Here is a 12,007-nt window from a genome sequence, read left to right as displayed (position 1 = left end):
TCTCTGACTCAGCGGAGAGCCCAAGGGTTCTCATCTCCCTTTGGGAACGTTCCTTAATTACTGTTTACTCCTAAGGCTGGATAAATAGCACATAAGCACAAACATTGAATGAGAGACATTGGCTAGAGTGTCTCGGGTCTCCAGTCTGTTTCCATTCAGTTGCAGATTCTCCCGTAAAGGCAAAGCGAAGCCCCTGGGATTGCACACAGCTATATTATAAATGGTGCACATCCCTGTGTCAGCTCTCGGAGTGGGATGCTGCTGCAGATGCTGGGGTGAGAGAGGCGTGGGAAGCAGCTGCCTGCGGGGGATTTCCAGGTAAGACACATCCATCTCAGAATTCACAGATACTCAGCTCTTGCTGAGGAGCTCACCTGCTCGACAAACCCAGTGCAACATGAGCGGGATGGTATGGAGAATAGGTCTGTGGTCCTTTCTGCTCTGCAGAGCCATTAAATATGCCGGGGCCCTTGCCACAGGGGATGTGTTTGCTCCAATATCACTGGCCAAAATGTCCCTCTTTGCTCCCCTTGGAGGAAGAACTGAGTAAGCTGTGTGTGAGTTAATGCACAGGGACTCTCACCTCCTCCTCTTGCATTTCAGGGCTCTGGCTGTTAATGGGGGGCGGAGGGGCTCTCACCTAACTTTCTAATAGAAAGCATGGAGGTGCTAGGGCTCCTCACTGGAATAATTGTATGAATTTTTCAACATGGACAAGACATCTTTTCTCCTGGCTTCATTTGAGAAGTCGGCTGAACTGTGATGCCTGAAACTTTCAAAAAACAATTTAGCTGTGTCGAAGAAAAACTCAGTTCTCACTTTTTGTTTGGATGCAGCAAAATCAAATACTTTATTATTTCTCCAGTAATTACCATGGAGGGAGAGAGTGCCATAGGACACAGGGTCCTGGACAGGTCTCTCCACTCTCAAACAATCACAGCAAGCCTTTATACCTTTTACAGACAATTTCTAGCAATAATACAGACAGTAAAAAACAACAAATACATATTGTTTATACATAAGCTTTCCTCCTATCTCACTAGAAAAACAAGACTGCAAGACTGCACATTGCAAGGTCGTAATAACTTTCACACAATTCACTCTGTCTTACATTATCTTGCTTCCTCACGTCACCAGGGTCACAGTTAACCTAACTCATGCTAACTAACATTCATTAAGATCTCTTCAAAACCTTGTTAATTATTTACTGGCTTCCACACTCCCCCCTTTTGTACTTCTAGTACAACAAACAATTTCAAATCTCAATTCGCATGAAACCATGGACTTCAGATTCCACAGCAAACATGTCAACCATCATGGAACGTAATGACAATGCATAATTAGCATGAACATGAAAGGTATTGCTATTCTTACAATATTTACAACAACAACAACAATAATATAATCCTAAATTAACTAACAACATTACAAACAATAACAATCCCATAGGAATAATATAATGGGGCTGTTGTACAATTGCGAACACAAAGCACAAAACATCATACCTAGTACATAAAATAAACACTCTATAAGCTGTATGATAGGCATTCCTTCCATCTTGATATATATTCTAAAGCATGGGAATTTGCCCTTGCAATTCAGAGATTCTTTGAACCTTTGGTAACAATGAAAGCAAATTTTGAAACTGATCAGGCATTATTCTAGTCCAATCAAAATATACCTAAAATCCAAGAGCTACTTACAATATTCTATCTGCATTCTATCTGCAGGCCAGTAAATGATATAATTGCCTGCAGCAGTGGTAAGATCAATATGTATATCTTGTAAAGTGGTGGCATTAACGCATACACAGCTATCATTAGGTTGAAAAAAAATGGGTGTCCCGTCAGGGTAGTTCCTTGACCTCCACCCTCTCAACAAATATTGTCATAAACAGTGACAACTTCCCCTAGCTTCAGTTTATAGATACACTGAGCTGTGGTGGTTCTAACGGCCAAAATGTCCATTGACTCTCTATTCTCATCCAAAATGTCAGGTGTCATTCTAGGGTACTGTCTAGAAATCAGTTGGAGATACCAGGTGGTCTAATTTCCCCAGATGTCTCGGTAAACAATTACAGTCCCACAGGCATCCTCCCCATGGACCCAGCAGGATTCGGTATGTGGAGCCCACACCCACCCTAACCGGTCCATATGCTTGGAAGGAGCACTGTGAATGTCCACACTTCCATCCAGAAAGTGTCCAAGTATGTCTTCATGACCACAGATCAGAGGGTACTCCTGACGTCTGTAAGGGCAGTGGGCCAAGTCTAGTCCAGATCCCACTGCAATGCCTTCCCAGCCTCAGTGATATTCAATAACATCTCTGTCAGTAACTTCTGGGTCATAGAACTAAGGGTGGAAATTACATGTAACTCAGCAACTCCAGCCTGTACTGAAGATAGCTGAGCTTCAAAAATAAGACTAGTGGCCTTTTGTAGTTGCCCCAATTTCTTATCACGTTCTTGGCCTGGAAGAACAGTCCAAATGGCTACTACACTATTGGCCAGATGAAATAACCCAGCCCACAGGGATCTGGTCAATTCCTTTTGTCCAGAGGAAATAACCCAGGCCTTTTGTTGTGCTAATCTAATGGTAGCCCCTTGTGAGCAATCTGGGTATGTAGAAAACTGGATAAGGGCAATGTCAGGTAAAATCCAATTAGGAGGGAAATACATACTGAAGGATTTATCCAAAACACAGGGCACAGCCTGTAGAATAAACCCCAAAATCCAAATAATACCACAGTCCCAAGCATGGGTCCCACAAATTTCTTCCTGCCAGTATGTAATTCTTTGTTTCTTCACCAGGGTCAGTTCTCAGTGTCCTTTTCAGTCAGGAATTCCTGGACTTTGGCAATGTCAGTGGAGTGAGTGTGTCTTCTTCTTTCCCAAAACAATCGAGGTTTAGCATCCTACAGGGGAGAGGTTTCCAGCACATATCACCCTGTAATAGCTGTGCTCTTTTCTAGAAAAGTCTAAAGGCACAGTTGGTCTGTCAGTGGTCAAGGGAGCTCTTTCCCCGCTGTCCAGAAGCACAGTAGAACTAGAAGAAAGAATAGGCTAATCATCAATAGGAAAATTCTTCTGATGTGGAGGGTCTTTTGCAGTGAGAATCCTGGGTCCAAGCAGTCAGTTTGTGGCACTTCACAGCGGTGTCGGTAGTCAGCAGGACTGGGAAAGGGCCTTTCCAGCATGGAGCCAAGGCAGTCTTTCGCTGATGGATCTTTATGTAGACCCAGGCTCCTGGTTCCAACGAGTGGCAAGGTTGCACAGGATCCTTTGGTAGTGCTTCCATCACCTGTGTATAAAAAGACTTAACACATTTCATTAGTGCCTGACAATATTTAAGCATTATGTTATCCAGCAAATGAATGCCCATCTGAGCTGGGGTCAGCGGGGGTGCAGTTAGTAGTCAACATGGGGTGTCCTGTCAAATTTCATGAGGGCTGAGTCCAGTCGTTCGATTGGGAATGGTTCTTATACACCTCAGTGCCAAAAGAAGGGCATCTGGCCACCTTAAGTTCGTTTCAGCACAAATCTGGGCCAGTTTATTCTTTAAAATCCCGGTCTGGCGTTCCACTGTCCCAGCAGATTCTGGGTGGTGAGGGCAGTGAGTTGCACATAACTCCTGTACAATCTGTCCAGTAAAAATGAATTCCACGATCACTGTTGATAGTCACAGGGATGCCAAAACGTGGCACAAAATCTTTAAGCAAAATGTCACAACAGTCCTGACACCTGCTTTCCTGCAGGAAAAGCTTTAACCCAATTGGTAAATACATCAACTAAAACAAATACATATCCAGAACCACAACATGTAGACATCGAAATAAAATCAATCTGAATATTCACAAAATTCCCCAAGGAGGAGAGTGGGCTGGCCGCTGCACACCAATCTCGTGTAACTGCAACAACCAGTTTTCCCCTTCCTTGGTAGGCAGCCAAGCGGTGTCCTTGACTGGGGCCAGCGCATGTTAGCCATTCTCTACTTGGCTTTTTTTTTTTTTTTTCTTCATTTAACCTACAAAGGAAACTTTTACTCTTCAATTATACACCTTTTTCATACCATGAACACATAAACAGTACTGTTATACAGTACAGAAGTATTATCATTCAATGTATGCCACATATACCCTTTCACTAAAATAATCTTATTACAGAACTTTGGAAGAACAAGCCAGGACAAGCACACCCACTTTGAGAAGTTCACTTAATATAACTTCTAGTCCAATAGCTATCCACCATCCCCAGCCCTCTGGCTAAAAGTCTGAGGTAGCCAGAAGGATCCCTTGTACAATATGGGGAGTGGGTTAACTTTTCATGTCCTTGCTTCCAAAGACTGTCAGTATGCAAATTTTAACAACAATTCTCAATTAAAAGATTTGGCCAATGTAGTTTCTTTCTCCTACTTAAGAAAATGTATTAGACTGTAGTATATCACATTTTTCTGATATAACTAAACACTTTGTACTCTAAGTTGAACAAAACAAGTATCTGCATTGCAATGCAACATTTTCGCTTGATGTCAAATCAGACCATCTCATGAAAATATTAAACACAACAATTTTTTTGGCAAAACACCACAACACAGAACACAGAACATAATTGTGACTGCCAGTAAATCATAGTATGTTGAATGCTGTGTAGCTGGCATTAATGTTCTTTGATTATCTGAAAGACAAAACAGAGGTCCACCCTTCGGGCAGTTAAATACTTAAAATATACAAATACTCTTGTTGATTCTAGGCAAAACAGAGGAATTACCCCATATTTTCTCGTATGTGCTTCTTAGACAGCCCTGGTTCAGCGGCCTCTACCTTATCAGTTAGTTAATTTGCATTAACACAGATGCTCTCCGGCTTGGTTTTTATTTCTTTTAACTCCTGCTTTTAAACACTGAAAGAAAACATCACCACTTATAGTGCCTGTAGGGCCTAATACAATGTCATTACATAGCACTGTATACATTCTTCAACTGATTTAACAAAATTGTTCATAGCCAAATGAGTGCAATCTAATAATTTCTTTGCCTGAATTCATTCACAAACATGTCAAAGACACCAAAAAACTGTTCTCTTCAGCTTTTTCACAAAGTTCAAGTGCTGTTCCCCCCAGCAAACACAGAGTCAATTTTTCATTTTCCCTTAAAAATCAATTGCTTTCTCCTTCCAACAGCCACTTTACCAATGCAAATCACCATTCCAAATATCCTCCTGAGTATGTGAAATCCTCATGCTTATATTCACTTACTCCTTCTTTCCACTACACCCTCAAAAGTTTCCAAATCTCTCTGTCTGTTGCCCTCCCGCTTGGGCCCGATCCTTTTTTCCTCGCTGAATCGTCCCGTCCATGGACACTAGCTTGTTCCACAACCAGTTCTTAACTAGGAGGGTGGGCTACGCAACTAGCCCCCACCCTTCTGGTCTTGTCCCCAAAACATTTCTACTCACAAGACTACCTGAGTCCTTCCTAGTAAGACTTGCCACCTGGGCAAAAATACATGGCCATTCACTTAACACATAATCCAAACCCCTTTGGGGGCATACCCAGAGACCCACCCATTTGTGTGCTGACACTTAAACAGAAAAGAAAATTACACAAAAAACAAAGAAAATTACAGTCTAAGCCAAATTTTTCTACTTCTATTATATTGTCCGCTATGGGGGGCGGGACTGTAAAATTTCAGGACAACCCCAGAGCTTCATCGCACACATGGCTTCCACCCTGAGGAATTACGAACGAGAAGTTCAGTTCTCACACACCTAACGCCCAAATGAACAGAGCAGAAAAACATCAGTAACTGGTTAAACAAAACAGAGCCAAAGCTAAATAGTGCACCAAAACCAAATAGTGTTTCCTTATTCTATTAGAGCTCACCTATAATCATGCTATTCTTAACACCTAACACCAACAGTACCAAACAAAGCAAACATAAACTAACAAGGGTAAAACAGATAGATGGTGTAAATTCTACAGTGCTTTCCAATTCTCTATTGCTCACCAAACTGTGACAAATTTCTGTTACCAATTATCCCTTATGTCAGGTGATCAAACTGACAGAGCATATAATCAAATTTTAAAGCTTCATTAAAAATAATAAAACAACAATGGAGAGTGTTGGGAATGCTCCCACATCACTCGGGAAAAATATGAATGCCCCAAGCCTTAAGCCACTTTAATACTTACACATATCCAGACTGGTATGTCTGTGTATAATGTTCAGAGAAGGGAAATAGGTGGACGGGAGATTATCCTGTATACAGCTTGTCCAGCATTTCCAACATGCTGCCACTCTTGGGATGGCTGTTCTTTTACACCCTGGAATCTCCTGCGGCGTCTCTTTCAGTTCAGGTCAACTGCCTGTCTGGCTTCAGGGTTGCAAAAACTGTTGGATCTCACTGAACCGTTAAGCTTTGCAAATGCAATCTCAGTTTTGTAACTTATACTGCTTTTTTGGTTTGCCTTTTTTTTTTTTTTTTTCCTCAACCAGTTGGAGCTGAAGCATTTTTACTTAGCACTTAGCATAGTCCACACTAATTCATGACCTTGAAGACAAAACAACTTCTCCCTTATCTCAGGGCTAAGCCGAATTTCAAATTAACCCGTTCCTAGACAAATTGCTCACACTGTAACAGAGGTTTTTCTTTGTGAATAAAGCTCCACTGAGATATATGATCTTATCTAGATTGAAGGTACCTTCTAATGGGCATTGTTTAAATGAATTTTCACGCGTATACAGATTCCAATCATTTAAATACCTGCAGGTTTTAGGACCATAATGTACGTACATGTAATATGCTGGGGTACCCTTAGGGGGTAAGGTGGAATATTTAGACAGTCCCTTACCCATTTTCCACTCACACAGGAGAGACTCACAAGGAAAGGGAGGGAAGATGGGTTCACACACTCCTAGACCCAGGCAGCTTCCTCGCCGGACTATGCCAGGCTGAGTCAGCCCACCGTGGGTTGGATCTCCGAAAGATCCACTAGTTACTGGGCTAGCCCGGTAACAGCCACTCACACTGGTGTACACACACACACACCAAGGCCTCTTTTTCTTCCTTTTTCTTTTTCTGTCTTTTTTTTTTTAACCCTTTTTCAACCTTTTTATCTTTTTTTTTTTTTTTTAAACCATGATGCATCTTTACCTGGTCCGGACCAATACCATGAGGCGGTATGACAACCCCTCTTGAGGCGGTAAAAACCCCTCAGCACCGGTGCATTCTAATGCATTTACCTATGCATTACCTTATGCATTACCTTATGCATTTCCTTGGCCAACTCAGCAGTTCCCAGTACTGCAATAAACTAACCTTATTGGGGCCTCTCCCCAATACCACTTTGCATCTGATCCTGCTGCACAGTCAATAAGTTCAGATGGCGTGAGCCCAACAGAGAGACAGACGTCCTCACGGAAAGTCCTCCTCCGATACCCCAATAGAGATTTCAAAAGGTCTCATACCTCTCATGTGGCGCCATGGGGTTCGAAGGGGAATGATCCGTAGTAGTTGTCTGTGGGTCCGTGGGCGTTGCCATCCCGGACGAGCCCCCAAATTGTTGAAGAAAAACTCAGTTCTCACTTTTTGTTTGGATGCAGCAAAATCAAATACTTTATTATTTCTCCAGTAATTACCATGGAGGGAGAGAGTGCCATAGGACACAGGGTCCTGGACAGGTCTCTCCACTCTCAAACAATCACAGCAAGCCTTTATACCTTTTACAGACAATTTCTAGCAATAATACAGACAGTAAAAAACAACAAATACATATTGTTTATACATAAGCTTTCCTCCTATCTCACTAGAAAAACAAGACTGCAAGACTGCACATTGCAAGGTCGTAATAACTTTCACACAATTCACTCTGTCTTACATTATCTTGCTTCCTCACGTCACCAGGGTCACAGTTAACCTAACTCATGCTAACTAACATTCATTAAGATCTCTTCAAAACCTTGTTAATTATTTACTGGCTTCCACAGCTGGAAGCAGACACCCAGTGTGGGAAATTTCAGTCCAAACAGTTAAAATTTGGCAAACTTATAACCAACTGAAAATGAGGTCTCCTAATTGAAGATGTCAGACAGCCTTAACTAGCCACCAGCACTATCTACAATGGCCAATCCATTTGTATCAGAGGGGTAGCTGTGTTAATCTGGTTCTGCAGAAGCAGCAAAGACTCCTGTGGCACCTTATAGACTAACAGATGTTTTGCAGCATGAGCTTTCATGGGTGAATACCCACTTCTTCGGATGCAAGTAGTGGAAATTTCCAGGGGCAGGTATATATAAGCAAGCAAGAAGCAAGCTAGAGAAGCAATCCATTTGTGAATCCCATTTAGCTATGATCTTTGCCCCGATAAAGTTTGTGGCAAGGAATTCCACAGGCCAAATATGGATAATGTAAACAATTTTCTTTTCTCAATGTTACATGTTGAGATGTAACATTGAATGTTCCCTTGTCGTGTGTTATGAGACAGAGTAAATATAAATACCTAATCTACTTTCTTTATTGATAGATTCATAGGGTTTAAGAACAGAAGGGACAATTAGATCATCCTCTCTGACCTTCTGTATAACACAAGACATTAAATTTAACCCAGTTACCTCTGTATTGAGCTCCATAACTTGTTTGTCTAAGACCTGGTCTACACTAGGATTTTACATTGTACGTGTAGATGTAGAGTGGGTGAGAAGGGACCTGCAAGGGTCAGCTAGTCTCACCCTCTGCCAAGATGCAGGGTTTGTTGTGTCTAAACCATCCAGGACAGATGACTCCAGTCACCTTTGGAAAACCTCCAGTGAAGGAGCTTCCACAATCTGCCTAGGCAACTGTTCCATTGTCCTCCTGTTCTTACAGTTAGGGAGTTTTTTCTGAGATTTAATCTAAGTCTGCTCTGCTGTAGTGTGACGTTATGAGTGTAAAAGCAGCAAAGAGTCTTGTGGCACCTTATAGACTAACAGACATTTGGGAGCATGAGCTTTCGTGGGTGAATACCCACTTCGTCGTATGCATGTTATGAGTGTAATATAATATCTCATTGAAAGGTGACACAGGGCCAGAAAAAGTTAATTGACTCACAGACTGACCTGACCCATTGCCAAACTTTAAAGATTTGTTAGGAAGAAATGTAAATGAATAGAGTTTTGCAATGCAAGTCTGCATTGTTAGAGATAGAAGGGTAGATGTTTGCTCAGGTGTTGTGATGTAAGGAAACAAGTCTTGTCTATTACTATGGCTTTGATTCAAAGATAAGAAAGGAGTATTAATATTTAGGGAGACACTTGAGGGAAATAGTATTATTGTCTATATGTCTCTTTGAAGGTTGTGGTAACCTGCATCTGAACTATTTAATGGATAAATGACCTTGTGCTAATTGCCAGGATGTTTGGGAGAAGGAAAGTTAAGCCTATTGTTTTCTCAGGCCAAAAGGCTGCTGGAAATGTATAAAAACCCTGGGACACGATCTTTCTTCATCTCAGATCTGCTTACGGTCTCAAGAAGGGGAAACCCTCAGCCATAAGAATTGAGATCCCCAATCACTGACTGAAGTCACCCTGAATATGAACATTGGACTATAACTTGTGGACTATTTCTAAACAGACTTTTGGAAACTACAAACTCATCTCTGCTTGTATCTGAACCTCCAGAATTGAATTCAAGTCTGTATGTATATTGATCTTTTAACTAACATTCTACCTCTTTTCTTTTTTAATACATTTTTAGTTTAGTTAACAAGAATTGACTATAAGCAATTGACTATAATTGACTATATTTTGGGTAAGATCTAAGGTATAATTGGACTGGGTGTGTGACTGATCCTTTGGGATTGGAAGAACCTTTTGTTTTATATGATGAAATCAGATTTTCAGAATGTATCATATATTTGACATTTGTATCTGGATGGAGGCCTGAGACTGGGCACTTTAAGGGAACTGCATTGTTTGGACTTCTGAGTAGCCAGTGAGGTAACAGGGGCTGTTTTGGGCTGCCTTGGTAAATCTAAATATTGGAATATCCACCAGCATTTGGGGTTTGAGTGACCTAATTGAGTGGCTGACATGGACAGTATCGTTACATGTAGTTTGAACCCATTGCCTTTTGTTCTGCCCTCTGTCTCAAGAGAGAACAAATTTTCTCCATCTTTTTTATGGCAGCCTTTCAAATACCTGAAGACTGCTATCATGACCCTCCTCCTCTTTTCCAACCTAAACATACCCAGTTCCTTCAGCCTTTGCTCCTATGGTTTGCATTCCATCCCTGGGATCATCTTTGTCGCTCACCTCTGGATCCTTTCCAGTTTCTCTCCATCCTTTCCAGACAGCAGTGACAAAAGCACAAAGCACTCCAACTGAGACATAACCAGCGCTGAGTAGAGCGGTACTATCACCTACCATGACTTGCATGCTATGCCTCTGTTAATGCAACCTAAAACTGCATTTCCTTTTTTTCCAACAGCAAAAGAATCCACATCCCTGAGAGTTGTTGCTATATCACCCTAACCCCGATGTAAACAGCATGAGGTCGATGGAACAATTCTTCCATCAACCTCGCTGCCAACTCTCGGGGAGGTGAATTACCTACACTGACGAGAGAACTCCTCTTGTCCATGTAAGTCACGTCTACAGTTAAAACACTACCATGGCACTGCAAAGTGCTTAAGTGTAGAAAAGCCCTCAGGCAGATCTTCCAGAGAAGCATCCAGTTTGGATCTGCAGACATGGGGAGTTGAAGAATCCACCACTTCCCTTTGCAGTTTGTCCCAACGGTTAATCACCCTGAGTGCTAATCATTTGGCCCTTATTTCTGATTGGAATTTGTCTGGCTTCAGCTTCCAGCCATTGGGTCTTCCTCTGCCTTTCTCTGCTAGATTACAGAGCCCATTAGTACCCACGGTTTTCTCCCCATGGAAGTCTCTGCTTGATTGTCTTTTTGATGAGATAAATAGATGAAGCTCTTTAAATCTCTCTCTGTCAAGCATCTTTTCCAGTCTTCAATCATTTTTGTGGTTTTTTTCTGCACTGTCTCCAATTTTTCAACATCCTTTTTGAAATGTGGATCCCAGAACTTGACACAGTCGGTTTCATCAATGCCATTTGCAGAGGTAAAATCCTTCTCCTGCTCCAATGCATTACTCCCCTGATTATGCATCCAAGGATCGCATTAGCCATTTTGGCCAGAGCATCATGCTGGCAGCTCACGATGAGTTTGTTTTCCAAAATGACCCCTAAATCCTTTTCAGGGTCCCTGCGTTCCATAGTACAGTGCCCTAGCCTGGGGATCGGGCCTGCATTCCCTGTTCCAAAAGGATCACGTTGCATTTCACTGTATTAAAACATTTTGTTCACATGGGCCCAGCTCAACAAATGCTCCAGATCAATTGTTATGTCTACCCTGGCTGCCTCATTGTAACCACTCTGCCAAGCTTTGAGTCGTTAGCAAATTTTATTTGCAACGATTTTCTATTTCCTTCTAGATTATTGACGAAAAATTGAATAGCATTTGGCCTGGAACTGATCCCTGCAGAACCCCACTAGAAACACCCCCATTCACTGACAATGGCCTATTGACAACTGCTTTCTGAGAGCTGTCAGTTAGCCAGCTTTTAGTCCATTTAACATGTGCTCTTTGTATAGTGTTCATTTTTTAACTGAATGTTTTTCCCTACTAAATCAAATGCCGCAGAGAAATGGAAGTCTATTGCATCTGCTTGGTTCCAGGGTTGTGAGTTCAATCCTTGAGAAGGCCACTGAGGGATCTGGGGCAAAAATTGGTCCTGCTAGTGAAGGCAGCAGGCTGGACTTGATGACCTTTCAAGGTCCCTTCCAGTTCTAGGAGATTGGTATATCTCCAATTATAAATAAAGTTGTTCATAATTCATATATCTGAATAATAAAAATGGTCGCTCTTCACACACTGAAAAATGACAATCTGCTTCATCCATGAGAACAGCATCCAGTAGTGCATGTAGTGTCTCATATTAACATTGTCTCTCCATCCAGGTGTT

Source organism: Mauremys reevesii, linkage group 1 (assembly GCF_016161935.1).
Source record: "Mauremys reevesii isolate NIE-2019 linkage group 1, ASM1616193v1, whole genome shotgun sequence".
Lineage (NCBI taxonomy): Eukaryota > Metazoa > Chordata > Testudines > Geoemydidae > Mauremys > Mauremys reevesii.
This window is presented reverse-complemented; position numbering follows the sequence as displayed.